This window comes from Mus musculus, chromosome 8 (assembly GCF_000001635.26).
Source record: "Mus musculus strain C57BL/6J chromosome 8, GRCm38.p6 C57BL/6J".
In the NCBI taxonomy this organism is placed as follows: domain Eukaryota; kingdom Metazoa; phylum Chordata; class Mammalia; order Rodentia; family Muridae; genus Mus; species Mus musculus.
Genome location: NC_000074.6, coordinates 109,201,371 through 109,222,184, shown reverse-complemented (window position 1 = coordinate 109,222,184; position 20,814 = coordinate 109,201,371). Strand labels below are relative to the sequence as shown.

The 20,814-nt window shown below is 40.7% G+C and overlaps 2 long non-coding RNA genes across 2 annotated transcripts in view; one reads left to right on the top strand and one right to left on the bottom strand.

The window, feature by feature from the left end:
* D030068K23Rik (RIKEN cDNA D030068K23 gene) overlaps positions 1 to 20,814 on the bottom strand; it is a 178,418-nt gene that overhangs the window by 31,455 nt on the left and 126,149 nt on the right. The window lies entirely within an intron of this gene.
* The window catches only part of 4922502B01Rik (RIKEN cDNA 4922502B01 gene), a 104,507-nt gene that overhangs the window by 27,561 nt on the left and 56,132 nt on the right, over positions 1 to 20,814 (top strand). The window lies entirely within an intron of this gene.

The window sequence follows — 20,814 nt, the reverse complement described above, 5'->3', positions numbered from 1 at the left end:
GGTGAGAGAGTATTCAGTGATCAAGGCCTTCTGTACACAGTGAGACTGATGCACATACAAACTCAAAGAGACGATGGCATCATTCACAGGGCCCACACAAGTCTAAGCCCGATGGAGTCCCAATGCTGAAAGAGGAAGGGAAACAAGTCTCCACTAAGATAGAATCTATTTCCAACTGATGACTGCTTGCAAAGGAAAAATGAGTTGTCTCAATGGAGTCTCCCTGGGGATACCAACTACTCTTAAGGGCAGACCCCATGCTCAGAAGTAGGTGGCCAATAAAATGAATCCAATGGTACTTTTGGAGGCTTTTGTCTCATATAAAGGTTTCTCTGTTAACTTCTTTAACCCTGCAGATCTCTTTTGCCTATAGATTATGGTTTCTAATTGCGTTTTTATGGCATTTCTGTGTGTGTAAACGTGCTTCTGCATTTGTATGTATTTCTTACGCTTTTTCTTTGGCTCCCCTCCCCTGTTTGTTTGTTTTGTTCTATTCTGATTAGTTTATTAATTTTATCTTGTTCCTACTTTTAAGGTGTCTTTTTGTAGTCTATTTAGAGAAATAAATAAAGCACGTGGATTTTGGGTAGGTGGGCATATAAGGATGATTTTGGAGTGTTAAAACCATCACCAGAATATATTTTATAAGAAGTATCTGTTTTCAATAAAATATTTGAGGTTTAGTGTTATAGGTCAGTGACATAGCTTTTGTCTAATGGCCACTAAGTTCTGAGTTGAAAGAACAGTGTAATATCAAGGCCTTTGGAACCAAGACCACAGTTTAACCAAAGTCTCAGGAGCCTTCTGACCTCAAATGTCAATCAGCCGCTTGACCTTAACTGACTATGGCAATCGTTCCATGGATAGGTTCTGTCACTGGCTCCATGTTACTTATGAAGACACTAAGCCTTTGAAAAGATGAAGGCTAGCTGTGGTAGTAGGTAACGTGTTTTGATGGCACTGTGAACCCAAGATGACGTCACGCATTTCCAGTAGTATATGGAGAGAGCACGACATTGGCCCTGGTTATCTAACTAAGAAACCTTAGTTCATACTTTCCCTTTATGCTTGCGCTGTATGCATAGAATCACTGCTCAGTGAGTTGTGGCTCAGCGAGTTGTGGCAGCAAAGTCAAAATGAGAGCAATGATGAGAGGAAGTGTTTCTAGCTCTAACCAAAGGAGTGTTGAGAAACAGGAATGGTCAGAGATAAATGTACAAACTGGCAAGAGAACCCCCCCAAAACCTAACCTTCTTTCCAAATGTAGGTACACCTCCCCGATGGAGAGCAATTCAGAGAAAGAGAAATAAGTGCCTAGGTTGCCCAATTAAAGGAGAAACTGTATTTCCAGTCATAGGAGTGAAAGGCAAGGTCAAAGGGGCAGACTGTTTCCAGTTTAGTAGCAAACCACCTTCCTAGCCCCTCCCTAGTGTCATCTTACTCTCAAAGTTCTTCTGGGTCAAAGGGCATGCCACGTCTGTTTTCACTGTTTAGTTGTTACTCACAACATAACAAAAATCAAATACTTAATTTAAAGACTGTATCTTGAAATAAGTAGATTAATATTAATCATCAAAAATCTAGACCACATCCAAATGATGAGTAACCACGCCCATGCTTCTAGTGTTTACTGTAGATGCACATATGGAAATGTATCTCTAGTCTAAGTTAAAGTAGTATCATTATTTAGTGTTTACTATGGATACACATATGGAAATGTATCTCTATTCTAAGTTAAAGTATTATCATTATTTAGTGTTTATTGTGGATACACATATGGAAATGTTGTATCTCTATTCTAAGTTAAAGTATTATCACTATCTAGTGTTGACTGTGGATACACATATGGAAATGTTGCATCTCTATTCTGAGTTAATATATTAGCATTATTCATCTTGTTTCTATGAGTAGAGAAGCTAAGACTTACAAAATCATTTGAATTAGCATAGTCATAGGAAGGCAAGTTGCTCTAACTTGGAAGCTTGTGCTTATAATTGCTGTACCTTGCTTCTCAGCTGTAAGTGTTCCCTGTTGGTGATCTGCCGATAGGCGGACATTTCAATGCCAACTGTCAGCTGTCCATATAGATTCTGTATGCTAGAAAAAAAATTAGTCATCTTTAGAGTATGTGTTTCTACAGTCTTTGATCATAGTCTCTTAAGAAATGGAAATGAAAATGCAAGAGAAAAAATGGGAGGAAAAAAGGCAAAGATTATAAACATATGAATTGGAGACCCTGTCCCCTTTGAGGACTGAGGTAAAATGAAGGGCATGGAGAACAGAGCAGAATGCAAAGAGGCTTAGTGTGACCTGGAGTGAAAAAGAAAATACATCTATGGTGACATAAAAAGGGAAAAATGTTTATTGGAGAGGACAAAAATGTTCATTTAATTTCAACTTTTTCAACTTCATAAAATGAATGGGGATATACACTTTTTAAAAATGAAACATCAAAAGTGATTGCAGTAGTTATGTTTTGTCAAACAGAATATTAGTTTAAAAGCAAATATGAGGAACACAGTCCTTAACTATTTACCTCAAATACACAATGGAGCAACACATGTCACACTTAACCAGTGTGAACAGGAGCACGTATAGAAGCAAGAAACCACAGTCTCTGGGAAAAGCGTGCTTAGTGGGGACTCTGAGACCAGGCTATGAGAGACGTGGTACCATTGACAGTCACATTCTCTAGCTGTTCCCCCACCTTCTGCACCTTTTCAGAAGAGAAGAACTTATAAGAGGGTATAGGACAGTTAACTTCCCCCGTGGTTCCCCAAACTCTACCTCCATCTCAAAGACAGGTTTTGGTGTCAGTTGGAAAAGACCCTGCCTTGCAATCTGTACACAGAACTCCCTCTGGTACTGGCTGTCTTGTGTGTGGCACAGGCTCATCCTTTTCTTCATGGGTGGTTCTGCTCATACTGACCCTCAGGCTGTCTTTGGCAGAGTAGCCCACAGAGAAGGCTAAGCACCATTTACGATTCTAAAATAATAATAATTGTTCTAAAGTTTAAGAAGATTAGCAGTTTGAAATGCCAGCTAAGCAAAACGACAGCATATTAGCTGGAGGAGGATTTTGGTTTTGTTTCTAATGTATAAAAATGTATCTGCTATTCAAAGGCTGGGTTTTAGAGAAAACAATTTGTATAAAGCATCAATATATTTCACAGTCATTAGGAAAACACGATTTTATTTTTTGAGGGAAAAAGTACAACATGGGTGTCATTGGTTCACAGTTGTAATGTGGGCGCTGGGCAGCTACAGGAGGATTGCTGGTTTGATTGTCAGCCTGTGTTACATAGCCTCAAAAGGAAAGTTAGCAGTGACGCGCCTTTCTTGATTTCTCAGTCTCTGGCCACTTATTACTTAGGGTGGCAGAATCCAAATACTTAAGACGGTGTGTATGGTGACAGTTACTTGGTGAGTGTGTCTTTAGACTCCAGGAAGGGAGAAGCACAAGCTTCTCTGCAGGCAACACTGAAGGAGAGTGAGCGAGCCCTTAGCCACGGACGACTTCAGCACGGACATGTTTAAAGGAGTGAAGGGACCTAGTGCCCTCACTGTCTGGTAGACACCAAAGAATCTCAACTCTGAGAATGGTAACTCTGTCAACGTCCACTTTACCTTGAGAATAAGTGTTTTTCCTTGTGTTTTATTTTTGAGAGATACGGACATTGCAGTGTTGCCCAGGCTAGCCTACCACTGTCAGGATTAAATTTTTCTGTTGTCTCGGCCTTCGGAGTATCTTGAATTAAATTCACATGCTACCAAGGCTAGAATAAAACCTGCTGTCCCCTATCTGAAAGTCTCTAACTATGGAGCCCTGGTTGGCCTGCAACTCTTCTTGCAGACCAGGCTGGTTTTGGACTCGTGGAGATCTGCCTGCTTCTTCCTCTAGAGTGCTGGGTTTAAGGTGCTCACCTTTTGGAAGAGTCTGTACACAGTGAACTGCAACATAAGAAACAGACTAGAAAATCTAAATATTCAAAAAGCTGAATAAGCATGCTAATGAATATGTAGCTATGCTATATATATGTATATATATTACGTATGCATGTTTACGTATTAATATCATTTAACTTAACAATTAAAGTCACCAAACATTTTGTTCCAAATCATGGGTAAATACAGAATGTCTGAAACATACTTTGGTAATAAGGACACAGTCACGGTAAGAGGAAGGATTAGAATTCATTTATTTATTAGATTTTGTTCCCCTTTTGCTTGTAGTCTTGAGAGGAAGAAAGGTATTTAGTCGAATGTGCATAATCTCAGGGAAAAAACGGTGATTCAAAGGAGCGTATTCAAAGCGTCAAGCCAAAACTAAAGTGTATAAATAAGGGGCGGTGTGTATTGCAGAGCTTCTAAACTCGGGTGCTCTTTAGCACTGAAGCACAGTTTCTCTAGTCCGCGTGTCATCAAAACCCTGCTTTATAAACTTGGAAAGGGCTCCAGCAAACCCAGGACCACAGAGAAACGGGTACGAGAAGGCGACAGGACCTGTAATCCTGGTATTCAGTGGACAATAACGCAAACAGATATTTTGCGTTATTGAGTGTCCCCCCTCCGGCTCTGAGTGTCCCCGACTCGGAACCGACCCTGGCTAAGTCAGCATCTGCCCGATTCTGCTTCGCAGCCGCACAAGGACAGTGTGTCCACGGTGAGTGAGCTAATGTGAGGGTGTGCAGAGCCCTTTGGAGTTTGACCGTGCCGCGGACACTTTGGGAAAGGCAGCCCCACAAAAGCCTAAAAAGCACGTGATGTGCACAGCAGAGGGTTAAAATTCTACTTGGCGTTACATTTCCAGCCATCTTGTTTGTTCCTGCAGCACATGTTTATTACCGTATTTATTGACTCTTTTATGCCTAGGTATTTCGAACTCTTCTTCTATCATATAAGTTTCCTTGCATTTCTGTTTTTGTTTACATGGAAGAAGGACTTACTTAGTCTTGAGTTCCTCAGTATATTTGTAGGCAAAAATCTTTTGTTTTCCTTCCGCTGCCTGCCTCGATGTTGCTGGACTTATGTATCTTACTTGACAAGCTCTAAGCAGGTAAACTTTTCAACGGTAGGAAAAATTCCATCCTGCCACTTTAAAAGGAGAAATGACCCTGGTATATAATGAACCAACAAGAATGTTAGCACTTTTCACTGATATCCTACTATATAAAGGTTTCGAGGCATCAGCCATTTTCCTGTTATAAAATATTTATTTATTTCAGCTTATAGATGGATATACTTTTTTATGTTAGAAAACTGCAGGGTAAGAAAAAAAATGCTTCACAACTTAACGCTATTACTTCTGGTTGGATAATAGTAGAAATCACTTAATATATACATACGATATGGAAACTACTGCCTCATTGTACGCTGGGAATGATTAATTATGCTTTTACATTAGAACAAAGGCGAAGTGAACATATGGTATTATGGCTTCGATACAGGTAATTCATTGTGGTACGAAACAGCCATGTGCGGACCGAACAATAATCACTTACTACATGGGAATAAAGCAAACCCCCCACTGAAAAATGGAGAAAGGCCTCTTTCTGCCTCTAATTAGTTTTTAATAAATGATACATAATAAGTGGCAACATCCTAATTAGTCACAGTTTAGGCACAGTCCTTGCATGGGGGCGGGGATGTAGGAACTGTGGCAGCTGTTTGTACAGCCCGTGGGGCTTTCTGTTGGAGGGTAATGCGCTTGAAGTCTGGAAATGTGCATGGTTTCCTAAGGTCCTTCCAGGTAATCCATGACTCAGGGCCTGTAGGTTCTTTACAGCACATGTTAATAGCCTCTGTTCTCTCTCCCCACCCCAATTAACACCCAGTACACAACACAGCTCTTTTTCATGTAAAAGATGTGACAAGCACCCTGACATTTAAAAGCCCCCCCTACACACACACACTCCCTTCTTTTGTTTTCTTTTCTCAATGCTAGGGACTGAGCCTCCTCAGGAGCACACTAGGTCAAGTGTGCTACCAAGGCACCATTTCCCCATCTGCTTCTGTTGACTGTTTAAGTTGACATGGGGGTCTTAGGAAGTTGGCTAAGGGAGCCTTGCATCCAACTCTGTAGCACATCTTGAGCTTATGATCCTTCTGCCCTAGTCCTCAGAATAGCAGGAAGACAGGCCTGTGCCACTAGGTCTGGTTAGTTTGGAGGGTTTTTAAAGCCGGTGTTATTTGGTTCCCAGATGCTAAGTTCTAAGACAGCCTGTGGACATTTTTCATGGTACAGGGCAGTTCTCAACCTGTGGGTCACAACCCTGGGGGAGTAAACACTTTCACAGATATCAAATCATATCCTGCATATCAAGTATTTACATTACAAACCATACCAGGAGCAAAACCACAGTTATAAACTAGCAGTGAAATTAATTTTATGATTGGGGTTTCACTATATCATGAAGAACTGTATTAAAGGGTCAAAGCATTAGGAAGTCTGAGAACCACTACAATAGAGGAGAAGAAGCAAAGATTCTTCTGGCATATGGTCTTCTATTTTAGGATTTTCCATAGTCTTCCTTAGCTAGTGAAGATGGAGACCTTACCAGCACATGCATTTAGCCAGTCTTGAACAGTGGTAATCTGCTTTCTACACAATACTATGCTATTTATTTATTTATTTATTTATTTATTTATTTATTAGTTAGTTAGTTTTTAATGGAGTCTCCCTCACAGTTGCCTGAGAAAGGAGGCGCACTGAGAAGGCAGGTTTGTCACTTGACAGAACAAAGTCGTGCTGCACGTTCCCTGGCTGTTCTTGTCTCTCCATGCCTGCATTAACTGCATCCAGAGCTCTAACATCAGGCCGCCTGCAGGCATGCACTTTTCCATGCAAAGACATGGACACTTGGCGTATTTTCTCAGAATAGAGAACCTTGGAGAAAAAAAAATCTATTGCTTGCTCTAAAACATGGAAGAGACATGTTTACATATTGAGCCTTTAACCAACTATTCCTGAATAACCAAAGACAATTCATTCTGAAAGATTTTAATGTACAATTTTCCTTACAGGAATCTCCTCCATTCCCAGTGGGATTACCTCGTGATTGTCTTTGTCCTCGAGTCGTATGCTTTTTCTATGCCGACCATGTTGAGGAATGCTCAAATTTGCAGGATTTAATGTACTCTATAATCATGCATGTAGCCTCTCTAGATGCCCTTTATCAAGCTGCACGTGGAACAAAAGCAAAAAGGATCTTTTTTGTCAGATGGACACATGTATGGGAAGCCAGGTCACCTTCCATGACATAGTGTCACCAAGCTACTAGATACACATGCGTGCATACTACACGCAATGCAGGTGCATTTTTATATAAGGATTGCAATCTGCATTATGCCCTCGCATTTCTTCCTACTGTGGTCTTCTGGCCACACCTGCATACATTGTGCAACCCCATTTCTGTTGAGTTCCATCCACCCAGCGCTGCAGAGCCTGGGTGGTGGGCGCTGCATCTTTCCCTTCGTTAACTGTGACCGGCTATTTACACCCTAACAATTCTGCCACAAAGCTGATTTAGCATTTTTATTGGAATGTGAAAGCTCTAAAAAGAAGGAAAAAAATCTAATCAGGCAGAAGAGATAGAAAACTTGCTGAATTTTCTCTCCCCCCCCCCCAGGACCCCCCTGAATCCTATCAAAAGCACATCTTCCATTCATTGCTTCCCAGTGTCATTATGACAAGCGGCTACAAATCAATAGCAGAGGGAGAGGCAGGACCAGTCCGCACTCACCAAGTGATAAAGATTCACTCTCAGCCCCGATTTGCTAATAGCCCATAATAGCAGCCATTGGCGCCCTGCATTAAATCATACATTTCACTCCGCGTTTATTATGGGATTTTTAAAACTCCTCACCAAATTGGATTTTCTCGATGGTCTCTAATTTCCACATTTATCATTTAAAATTAAACTCCGCTGTGGAGAGGGGGTAGGGGGGTTGGGGTGGGGGTAGAGAAGGAGAAGGTAGAGAGAGGCCAGACAGTAGCATATTTTTCCTTTTCACCCCTCCCTTTTATGAAAACCCATAAATAACACCAGGTATCAAAGCCACAGCAGCTGTGGCCATACTTGCTTTTAGTATCGGAAAAAAATCCTAGAAATCAGCTTGGAATGGTCCTTATGTGCTGGGGTATGGAAGAAGATGATAATTCCAGATGGTGAGACATCTACGTACAGAGGAGGTTTCAAACAAAGGATGCCGGTTAAAACCGTTCTCAGGAACGCCACAGTGAAGGTGAATTACAAAAAAAGCAACCGGGAAACAAATACGTTGCATTTTGCGAATATGTCCGTGTTTATAAAGATTACATTTCTCCTATTCCCAACCTCAGTGAGATATGGGAAGAGAAAATTTGCATCAGGTTCTAGTTCTGAAATATCTAGTTCTGAAATAGCTTGTTTGGCCTTCTATATTCTCCAGTGGAAAATCCCATAGAGCAGCCCTGGTTGCAGAAGCAGAAAGCTAAGCAATCTCTTACCCACACCCCACAGGTACCCCAGGATCATGAGTAGCAACCCCCTTGGACCCTAAATCACCATACATGTGAGTATGCAGCTTATTAATAAAATGGTTTTGTAATCTTTGGGCATAAAGGTGAAAATTGAGCTGCATGTCCATAGCCTAACAGTACAAAGGCCCATTTTCTCAAGGTTGCCCAAGTATGGCCAGATGGTAAGTGCTGTACCATGGGACCTGGAGAGAGCAGGCATAGAAATGCTAGAAGATGCCGGGTCTTAGCAAGGCAAACAGTAACCTGGGCGCTTCCGCAGCAGGAAAGCCCAGATATCTACGTCATTATTTTTAAGAGACAGAGGAATTAACTTGTAGGTTATTAAAAGAGTTAAAATTCCCAGCCACTCCATAAAAGTACTGTATGTAGTTAACTAGTTTGGTTTTGGGGGTTCTGCTTATCGTTTGTTTTTAAGTTATTTTGAAAAATGTGTAGGGGTTATTTATCCAGCATGTATGTCTGTGCCCATTGTGTGCCTGGAGCCCACAGAGTCCAGAAGAGGCAGAGGAGCCCCTGCAACTAGAATTACATACAGCTGTGAGCCACCATGTGGCTGCTGGGAATCACACCCAGGCCCTCTGGAAGAGCAGCCAGTGCTCTGAACCCCTGAGCCATCTCTTCGGCCCCATTATTTTTGATAAAATTATCTAAAACGCTTTTAGTAATCTTTGAGAAGTATCTACCATTGATTTTTTTCAACTCATTTTTCTCTCTCCCTTTTTAGAAGTTAAAAATAACAGTGTTTTCCTATTGCCCCCTTCCCTTTCTCTTCCACTCCACATAATCTATATCTCGATTTTAAGAAAGTTTTTGTTCAAAGAACACACTGAAAAGTGAAGCAATAAAAAAAAAAAGTATGCTATCAGTTTTCACTAGGAACAAACATTTGCATAGATAGCATCCACAAGGGCCAGCATTTGTCAGTGTCCCAGAAGCCCCCTGTACTTTTCGATCCTTCCCAACTCTATAAGGGTGGCCCTCTATCTTGCTGTTCTGACAACATAGACGAATTCTGCCTACCTTTGACCATCACAGAAACGGGATAATCCAACGTGCACCCCGTGTGTCTATCTCCTTTTATTCAAAGTTATATAAGTCTAATGCATGTTGATGTATCAACATAGTTATAATTTATTCATTTTCACACACACAGAGCGGGGATCAGCAAACTCTCGCCAGAGCTTCAAACCTGGTCCTTTGCTTTTGTATGGCCTGTGAGCTGAGTAAGATGTTTCTGTTTTGAAATTGTTTTTAAAAACCAAAATAATAACTTTTGCTATATATGCAATATAAAAAACAAAACCAAAAAAACATTGAACTTGAGAAGTTGGAAATAAAATGGGTGGGGGAGTGTGGCAGTGCCAGGCTGCTCTCATGCCGTAACAAAAGGAAATGAGCAGCTGGGACAGCAAGTCAGATCCCAAAGACTAGCACATTGACAATCTGGTCATTTCCAGAGAAAGTTTATACTCCCTCCTTCAAGTGTTCCATTGTGTGACTGTACACAATTTATTTACCCTCTACTGTTAAAAGACATTTGGGTTGTTAAAAGAAATAGGGCATAAACATTCTAGAAAGTGTCTTTGGTAAAGATATACATACAGAGAACAATGGTCCTGCTAGGCACAGGTTACATGTACTCTCTGGGCATTTACTGACAATCAGTTTTCTATAAGTGCCATTGAATTGATTCACAGTCCCATCGGCAGTAGACAATAACCTGAGCTGCGGTTCTCTTGTTAGCTCTTGTTAGTCTTGTTCATCCAGGTGTTTCGATTTGCATTCTCCCTGTGTGTTATAGGAGCAGATATCCTCCTGCACACTGGAATTTTGTTTAGCTTGAGCTTGAGTTTGTGCAAGGCTTGTGTGGGCTGTTGCAGTCTTGGTGAGTTCTGGCTTGTGCGTCTGGCTGGTTGTGTCCAGAAAATGCTGTTTCCTGGAGTCTTTCACCACCGTTGCTCTTAACAATCCTTCTGACCTTTTTCCACCATCATCTCTGAGCCTTCAGGGATTGGTGTGATGCAGATAGCCCACTTAGGGCTCAGCATTTCAGTCTCTTATTCTTTACATGCTGACCAGCTATGGATGTTTGTGTTGATTACCACCTACTGCAAGAAGCACCTTCCCTGATGATGGTTGGGCATTGCACTGATCTGTGGGTACAAAGTTCAACCCCAACCCGCGTGTGTTTATGCGTGCGTCTGTGTGTATGTATGTGTGTGCACGCATGTGAGTGTGTGTGTGTGTGTGCATGAATGTGTCTCTGTGTATGTTCGTGAATATGTATCTGTGTGTCTCTGTATGTGAATGTTTGTGCGTGTGTCTGTGTAAGTGTGTGTGTGTGTGTGTGTGTGTATGCATATAATATGTTGAGTTCACTTACTGTTGTGCATATGTATATGATTTTGGGGTAACCACTTGGTATTGGATAACCAATTAGCAGGCTTATCCCTGGGGAAGACTAGTCACCCTAATCTTGCTTTCAATTCTGCTACATAATTTGGCAGATATCCTTAATCAAGTAAAAATTCCTTTCTATCCCTGGTTTTTATTACAAATTTGTATTAAAGTTTATTGAAGATTTGGAGGGAAAAATCTGGCAAGATGATCATGTGACTCCCATCTCTCCTTTGGCTGACATGGTACATTATACTGACTTGGAAATGCTAAGCCACTCGGGCATTTCTAGAATACCACACCCAAGCATCATTTGCAATAATTTCTATATGTTAATAAATTCGGCTTGGTGAAATTTTGATTTTTTAAAAATAGAATGATTACGAGAAAGACTAGCTTGTAGCTTTCTGTTCTGCCTGCATCCTCGTTTGGTTTCTACCATCTTCTTTATGCTTCTTGAAAGCCTAGTGGATGCTCTGAGCTGCTTTAGACAGGCAGCTGCAGTGCTGGGAAAACAGAGCAGGGCGCTCTGAGACAGGAACTTCTTACATTCTACTTCCAGAAGGTTCGTGGCTCACTGTTTCCTAGCCTGCCCTTCTCTGTACAGCTTTTTGGAAATTCTAAAATTTCTATGTTTAATTCTACTTTCAGGATGTCTACAGTAAGGGCTTTTGTTAGTAACAGCATCTTAGGTTACTACCATCTGCAAGAAGTATTTTAGGAAACGATAAAGAGGTAGAAGATATATTCTCTACCCTGGATAGATTTATAATCCAGTAAAATAAGCACTCCCTTTTAAAAAATTATAAATCAACTTTGGGATTCATCTTTAATTAATTTTTTTCACTCAAGTTCATGAAGCCTTAAAAAATGACTTCTATTATAATGCAAGAAACAAGTTAGCAGGGGGAAAGTTGGAAATAAAAAAAAAAGCATAAAGAAGGTACAAAATAATTCACAGTCCCCCACGCAAAGACAGTGATTGCTAGCATTTAAATTTGTTGCAGGCAATCCTCAAAAATTTACATTCTCATATTTTCTTTATAGTAAATAGCTCCATAGTTTAAATGATTTATTTTACCAGCATACAACTTTCTATTTTTTTCTAGGCTTTTCCCAAACTTCTTATAAAGATAAATTTTGAAAATAGCTTCTGTAGTTTTTAAAATGACAAAGCATAGTAATTAGGAAATTTATTTGAATGTGTGAAATGAAACTATTCTTTTTTTTCTTGGTGAATCCGATATGGATCCCGAATCAGAAAGCTAATGTTGCATGCTTGCTAGGTCCCTATCTTGTCATATCCTCTCCTTTAAGGAGTCCTCATCTGAGATATGTGCAGGGAATGAGCAAGATGGCGCAGCAGGTAAAAATGCTTCCTGAACACGCCCAAGGACCTGTATTCCAACCACACGATCCACCTTTATGTCAACGGAGAGACCTGACTACTCTCCAACCATGTTCTCTCACCTCCACAAGTGGGTGCAGAATGGGAAAGACCTCCAATAAATAGAGTGGATACTAACATTTCAAAAGATGGAAGCAAAAACACTTTTGAACTTTTCTATAGGACCCTGAGACAGGATTGCTATGTTAAAAACTGCTTTAGCCTAGTGACAGGAGGCATAGGCTCTGAGATGGGTACATGCAAATCAACTTGGTCAGCTGATTTCTATCTTCCAGGTCTCCATTGCTTCTCTCTAAAGTGGAGGAAATAATGATAACTAACGCCCTCTTGCAGTTGTGAGGACTGAGAAAGTTGGCAAAACAAAGGCCCTTTAGGTCTGCAGCTAGCGCTCAGCAAACATTAGTGTGTGTAGGAAGCTGGAGAGCTACCCCCTATCAAATGTATCGAAGGGACAGCTAGCTATACTTCCAGTTGTTTGATTTAAAGTCTCCCCAATGCCGTTCACCTAAAGCCGGCTGATGTCTCTGGTTCAGTCCGCTGTTTCATGCCTGCTGTCAGTCATACATGTTCTGTATCTCATTCTACGTTGTGTAGAACGGGTTTAAGTTTTGTTTGTGAATGCTGGCTTTTATTCTAAGTGTCTATATAGGCTAACTCCATCAGCTGTGTGTAGATAAAAACTGAATGGAAGTCATAAATACAGGGGGCATGCGCATTGTCAGGATTCCCCAGGTTTCTCTTTTGTTTACTTAATCTAGAATTCACAGAGTCCAGGTCTTCTCTGTTCAATTAAAGGGACAATTAGAGAGCTGACACTCAATAAATGTTTATCACTTGGAGTTATGCAATGAAAGATGGAAGATATTAAAATGAACTGGGGGAAAAGAAACAAGCCAGGGGCAAGAAAGAACTTTAATAAAAATTCAAACTACATACACTAAGCAGTTCTTTCTGAGGTTGTGATACTTGATGTCATCGCGAGAGGCCAGAATGAACTGGTTTCAAGTCTTAAAAATCTAAGCCTGGAGGCTTCCCTTACTCTGCCCACAAGGCTGTTGAACATTGTTGCAATTATAATTTCCATAAGAGACAATATTTGTTCCTTCACAAAACGGCAACATTGTTTGGAAAAACATTCATTTTGTGAAACACTCAGAGATGGTCAAGGGATGGGTGTTTTTCAAGATGCATGTGTAAAAGAAGGATCTCACACCGGACAAGGAGTTTTAATTATGAGTCGAGTCCTTACATTCTGAGTGCCAACTTTAGACAATTACTCTTCTGCGGATTCCACCGAGTGTCCTCACACTTTTAAAAAACTGTTTAAGAATCTGAAGCATCCTGTGGCTTATTGATTTTTGTAACCGCGCACTCGGCCACTAATGTCCATCACGGTGTCTCTCCCGGCTACTGCTTCTTGGGAGGAATGGAAGTTAGAAAATGTGACGTGGTGATTCCAAATGGGAGGAGTCAGTGTAAAATCTGAACAGGGAAGGAGGGAATCTCAAACCACAAGCAGAAATACCTTCTTCCCAAATGGAACCAATCTGTGAAACCCAGTTCAGTTCAGCACAATGGCAAAGAGTGACTCGGGTAGACACTGAGAACACAGTGGCGTGTCAGCAGGACAGTTTTCTGTGCAACAACAGCAAAATCAACCAAACAAAAAGACTGAAAAAACCAAAATCAAAACAAAACAAAAGAAACCAACACACACACACACACACACACACACACACACACCTCTTGAAGTTCTTTTTGATGCCTGAATGTATTTACATCTAATATTACCTGGGAACAATCACGGCTCACCCAGCCTACATGCTGGCAAGTGGCTGTTAACTCTTTTGTATCTTTGAGCATTTAAGGTTCCTTTGATTAAAAACAACAACAAAATATCTTCAGATATTTTTTTCTAAGCCATTTTTGCCTCTAAAGTCAGTAATCAACCATGGATTCTATCATTACCTCTAAAGCTATGCACGTAAGTGACTTCCAATGTGATTCTGCTCTTTGCACTTCCAGCAGTGGTTTTCTGCATCTAATACAATTTCATCCTGTAAAGATGCAACACACTCAGATCGGCTTCCATACATTTTTCAAAGTACCGCCTGCAGTGCAAGAGGCAGCAGAACACGACTAGGTGTGCAAAACTTAGACTGCTTGGATTTGAACTCAGGATCTCTCAGATAAATGCCTGGGTGGCCTTGGGCAGTTTACTTCGCTTTTCTTCATTGGTAAAATTGGAGATGCAATCGTATCTAATTGTGATCATTGAGAACCAAACTCATGAACATCATAAAAATACCATATAAAATAGTCCATACTTATTATTTTTCTCCTCACAGTCTCCAGACTGTAAAGAAGGAACGGCTAGTGGTGCATCTCTTCCCTGCAGTCAACGTGGTTCTTTTAAAACTTTCGTTAAGATTAGATCCCTCTTCTGATCAAAACCATTCAGAAGCTTCCTATCTTGTTCAAAGTCATTGTCAATACCTGGCCATAGCTGGCTTAAATTCTCTTCGAACCTAGCCTTCACTTTCTCTCCCTACTATTTCTTTCGTCCTTCACACTACTTGAGTCTCCTGGTGTCCTTGCCCCTCCCCTGCGTTACACATGCTTCTGTTTCAGGTCCTTTTAACGACTCCTCCCTTCCAAGTAAAACAGTCTTTTTCCAGAAACAAACTCATTCTGCCCACACACGGTAAAAGAGCAAATCTGTTTGAACCTAAGGCCGTCTTGGAACCCTTCACCTTATCTGTCTCTACAGTACTTATCTCTCCTAGCAAAAACATACCTTCTAGTGAGAAAATCACCTTAGAAGGGTTTAATTAAGTATAATTGCTGACTGAAAAAAAATTCTTCTCTAGTTGGTTGATCCTGTTGGAATGGAAAGCCATGGCAATTTTCAAAATCTATCAGGTAGACTTCGAAGGAGTAGGGTGTCACGGTTACCATTTGAGCTTTGTGGGAAGTCCTTCCTAATTCCACTGCTTTTGTTTCCTGAAATGTGAACTGCACCCAGGATTTGAAGTCCACCATTCCCATGCATGTCTGAAGGCATAAGAAGTTCACATTGTATCACACTGTGATGTGCTATAACATTTTCTCATGTCTGACAACACTTATTTTAGAGTTTGATTCCCAGTGATACGTCTAGGCACGGCTCTCATTGTTTACTGCATTTCTCTGTGCTTTCCTGAATGAATACCCTCGAATCTACTCATCCTTTGTCTTACCACCACAGTTAGGCTTTGTCAATGATCCACAAGTATTTACAATATAGCAACAAGCGTTCATTTTTCCCTTCTTGTGATATACGAGAGTTTACAAAGCATATACGAGTATTTTCAGCTCTCCTAAATACCATCAAACCCTGAATAGCTAGAAAAGTAATGACCACAAGCCACACAGTGACAGCAGCTCTTTAGAGTACCACCTGTAGATTTTGAGATTAGGTTATTTTCTTGTGTCTGTGTTGATAGATATTTTCCATTCGATTTGTGTTAAGCGGATGAGAGTGAAATAGTATCTGTAGTAAATATGTATTATTTAGACATTTATTTATTTATGGTGTGTGTGTATGTGTATGTATGTGCCCGTGCGCCATGGCATGCATATAGAGGTCATAGGGAAACCTGCAGGAGCCGGTTCTCTTTTACACTGTGAGCACTGCGGATCAATCTCTGGAGGTCAGGCTGGGTGGCAAGTGCCCACATCCATGGCCGCATCTCACCAGCCCAGGTCTTGAAGCTGCACAGTACTTGACTCTCATCACAATGGGTAGAGCTGATGTTAAGGACAGTGTGGCCTTCATGATCCTGGGTCTTCCTGTTAACAGAGTTCTCCTGTACATTTATCCAGATCTTTTCCAGCTTTCAGTAAGGTTCATCATTTACTCGGTTAGATTATGTATTTCCCCCTATTGATTTATTCCTATTGATTGATAGTCTTTATTGTCATAAATGGAATTTTTCAAACCTTCATTTTCTTCCATGGCAATACCCGGCAGATAATCGATTTATAGCACTAATTATGTGCATTAGGAAAAAAAAAAGACATGAGTCAGTAATCTAAGTTTGACTTTCAGGAACTTTGAAAAAGGAGAGCAAAGTAAATTGGAGGCAAGCAGGATGGGAGAAATGATCGAGACAAGCAGAATTTGTTGACGTTGAAAAGAGTGAGACAGTTGACAAAAATCAATGTGATGGAGACCCGGTTTGTTTTTTGGACATAGTGTCTCCTTACATTGCCCAACCTGGCCTTGAACTTGGGGTCCTCCTACCTCAGTGCCTCAGCAGGTGGGGCTGAAGGTCCACATCAACAATCTAGCAAAGAACTTCTTTCTTTCTCTTTAGAAAACATTGATAAATTAACACATCTCCAGCAATTAGTGGTATTAGTAATGAAATAGAAATATTGCTTTATCCACATATAAATCAAAAGAATAATGGAAAAAGGATTACAAATAACTCTGCACATGAGAGTATCATGACTTAGATAAAACAGACCAGTTCTTACAATCAAAATCCCAAAGTATCACTCACTCAGTAGGACACAGGTCATGTGACCAGCTCTGGAAATATAAAAGCAATTGAATCCATGATTGAAAACTACCACAGAAGGGATCGCCAGGCCAGACTGTTTTATTGGAGAATTTTATCCAAACTTTAAATGAAATTTATATCAAGCCCCATTATTTCAGAACACAGAAGAAGAAATACTTCTTGGTTCACTCGATGAATCCAGCAGTATATTGACAGTAAATTCAACAAAAATAGAAAAAAAAAAAAAAAAGGAAGAAGAAGACACAATAAAGGAGGGAATGAAATTATAGACTAAGGTTCTGCTTAAAAATAGAGGCAAAATGAATAACAAATTAGCAAATATAAGTCAACAGCACAGAAGAATAATATATTCAGAGAACACAGCTGGACTTACTGCAGAGATGCACAGCTTATTAAGCATTAGAAAATAGATCAGTATTTTTCATTATTATTAAAAAGTTGGGTCCTGCTGGGTAGTGGTGGTGCACACCTTTAATCCCAGAACTAGGGAGGCAGAGACAAGCGAATTTCTGAGTTCGAGGCCAGGCTGGTCTACAAAGTGATTTCCAGGACAGCCAGGGTTATACAGAGAAACCCTGTCTTGAAAAAAAAAAAAAAAGTTGGGTCCTATGATCTTATCAACTGCTACAAAGAAAGCATCAAGAAGGTCACTAAGCACCCATGATAATGGCCTCATGGGAATAAAGGACAGCTTTCTCAACTTGATCAGGAGGGCCTATGAAAGGTTCAGCTAATGGTACGCTTAACTATCACAGGCTCAATGTTTTCCTTCTAAGGCTTGAACACAGCACTTGAAGAAACAATGACTTATCAGCAGATGAAGCTGGACAAATTAGACATCCACATGTAAGGCCTTGATCTAGGTGTCAGGCCTTATACAAAAGTTAATTTAATTACAAGCTATAAACATGGCACGCTAAATGTGTCCCCTTCTAGAGGTAGGGCTAGGCAAAGAGGCCTTAGGCTTGAGGACATTACGTATGAAAAAAAAAATATTCTCCCAGGTCATTTCAAAAATAAAACCTTTTGCTTTGAAAATAACCAGGCCAAGGAAATGAAAAACGGCAAGCTAGGAAGGCAGGCCTTCTGATGAAGAACTACTGTTTAGACTTTGTATAATGGAGGGCCAACAGTGAAGCGGCACACAAGTCCATTGAACATGAACTACAGATATAGTTCCACCAAAGAAGGCACTCAGATAGTGAATAGACACACAAAAAGATGGCTGGCATCACATTCAAAGCTCCTTCCTTGGAAAATGCATGTTAAAACCACACCAAGACATCACTAGATACCTATTTGTACTGGCTAGCTTTGTGTCAACTTGACACAGCTGGAGTTATCACAGAGAAAGGAACTTCAGTTGAGGAAATGCCTCCATGAGATCCAACTGTAAGGCATTTTCTCAATTAGTGATCAAGGGGGAAAGGCCCCTTGTGGGTGGGACCATCTCTGGGCTGGTAGTTTTGGGTTCTATAAGAGAGCAAGCTGAGCAAGCCAGGGGAAACAAGCCAGTAAACAACATCCCTCCGTGGCTTCTGCATCAGCTCCTGCTTCCTGACCTGCTTGAGTTCCAGTCCTGACTTCCTTGGTGATGAACAGCAGAATGGAAGTGTAAGCCGAATAAACCCTTTCCTCCCCAACTTGTTTCTTGGTCATGATGTTTGTGCAGGAATAGAAACCCTGACTAAGACACTATTGTAATTCCTAAAATGCAAGAGTCCCCCAAATTCTACTTGGGAAACACAGAAACTGGACTGACCACACATCGCTGGCCAACTATCAAACAGCACAGTCATTTTGAAAAAGAAGACCAACATTTTCTCTAAGAAGAAATAAAGAAAGAAAAAAAGGACCAACATTTTCTTTACAAAGAGAGAATTTCATAAAAACATGAAATCAACCAGAGCACTTATTGCAACGAAATACAGATTTTTAAACATCGAAGAGTTTACAGTTGTGTAGTTAAACAGTGGCTCCCAAAAACATACTTTCAAGTCCTATTTTGTAGAACCTATTAGTTCTTTCTATACATAATCAAGAGCCTTAAGATTAAAAAACTGTGCCACAAATCAGGATACAAGTGTCCTTATTGGAGATACGAAGAGACATTTGATGTAAGGGACAGAGGCCAAGACTCCAATGATATGGCTACAGTTTTAGCCCTATGTTCCAATATCCAAGGGAAATATATTTAGTCACAAATAGTTAAGTGGAACACTCATTTTGTATTATATTATGGCTGCAAGCCCATGGGGGTCTAGGTGGTGGTTGAATAGGTTTGGCCACCCACAGATTCATGTGTTTGAATGCTTGACCTGTAGGGAGTGGTACTATTAGGTGTGGAGTAGGTGTGGTCTTGTTGGAGTAGGCGTAACCTTGTTGAAGGAAGTTTGTCACTGTGTAGGTGGGTTTCTGAGGTCTCATATATAAGTTCAAGTTATACCCAGTGTGGAATCAGAGAGTCTGCTCCTAGCTGCCTATAAAAGAAAGTCCCCTTCTGCTGCCTGTGAATCAAGGTGTGTAACTCTGGGTTCCTCCAGAACCACGTCTGCCTAATGTGTGGTTTTACCCTGGGTCCTCTTACTCTTTATTTGCCCTTAGCCAATAAGCATGGGTGTCTCTGTACTTCCTGTGTAACTACTGGTTTCCATGCTGCCATTAATTTACAGATTGCTTGCTCTAAGCTATACCAGTATCTCATATTTAGAGCACAAGTCCTTTAGTAAATGCTTTGATTCCTGCAGTAATTATTTGTAAATTTTCATTACATAAATTCCAACCATTAACTTCAAATCCGGTTCACAATCTGTCCCTTTCACAATGTACCGTGGAAATTCAGCTACTTCAGGATAAATCCCGGATGCCACATCTCCCACTTTGTTGGAGGTTCCTGGCTTTCTGAATCCAAAAGCTCCCCCTCCCCAGTTCTCTTCTAAGCACATTTGCATAGCTAAGATTTTTATGTCTAGCCTAACGTGCAGTTTTACCCTGAGTCCTCTTATATCTGAAATCTTTTTGGAGACATTTTCATACTTGGTTTAAAAAGCTAATTTACATGCACGCTCTTCTCTTTTTGAGACAGGATTTCTGCTGCTTGGTCTTGCCTTGAACTCTCGATCCTCTTGCCTCAAGCTCAAGTTGCTGGGACTATCTGTACAGGTCATCCCTCTAACACACACGACACACATTCACACACTTACTTACACTCAGACAGCTGCTCTTCATTTTCTTGGGACAACGGTTACCCAAGGCAGCATGACCTTTTGTGACAAACTCTCCCCCCCACCCCCCGCAACCTAAAGAATACAGTGAATTTGCTACACCTGATATTTCAGACCTATTACAACCCTTTACCTGTATGTTGGCTTCGAAACTCCATTGACCATGTCACTCTACTTGGTCTACCTCCAGGCCCAATCTGAGCCTTCCTAACCATGGTTCTTTAAAGACATGCCACGGGGATTTCATTAAGGACAGGACGAGGGAGAATGGACAATATACAACCCTGAACACTGGGTTCTAGAGTTTCATTCAGAAAAGAATATCTACCTCTCTGGCCTAGAAGGTATCATGCCCCTGCCTGAAACTGTACGGTGCTTGCTCTCTACTCCTAGAGTGATTCGGTAGAATCTCTACTACAATGACTTGTTATCACGGGGCCCTTACTGGAAAGTAAGCACTTTAAGAATGATATTATACCTTAGGCATCTCTCCTTAAATAAAATAGTCAATGATTCAGAAAAGTTAACTAGCTGCAAACATTCAAGACATTGTGGAAATGTAATCATCTTCCACAACCTGACCCCTCCCCCAGCACAAGGAATCACTATTCTACACATGGCTGTATTTATACGTCACTGCATAGAGGCATTCATAATTTAACATTAATGACTCCACGCTTCCATGTTGCTATATTT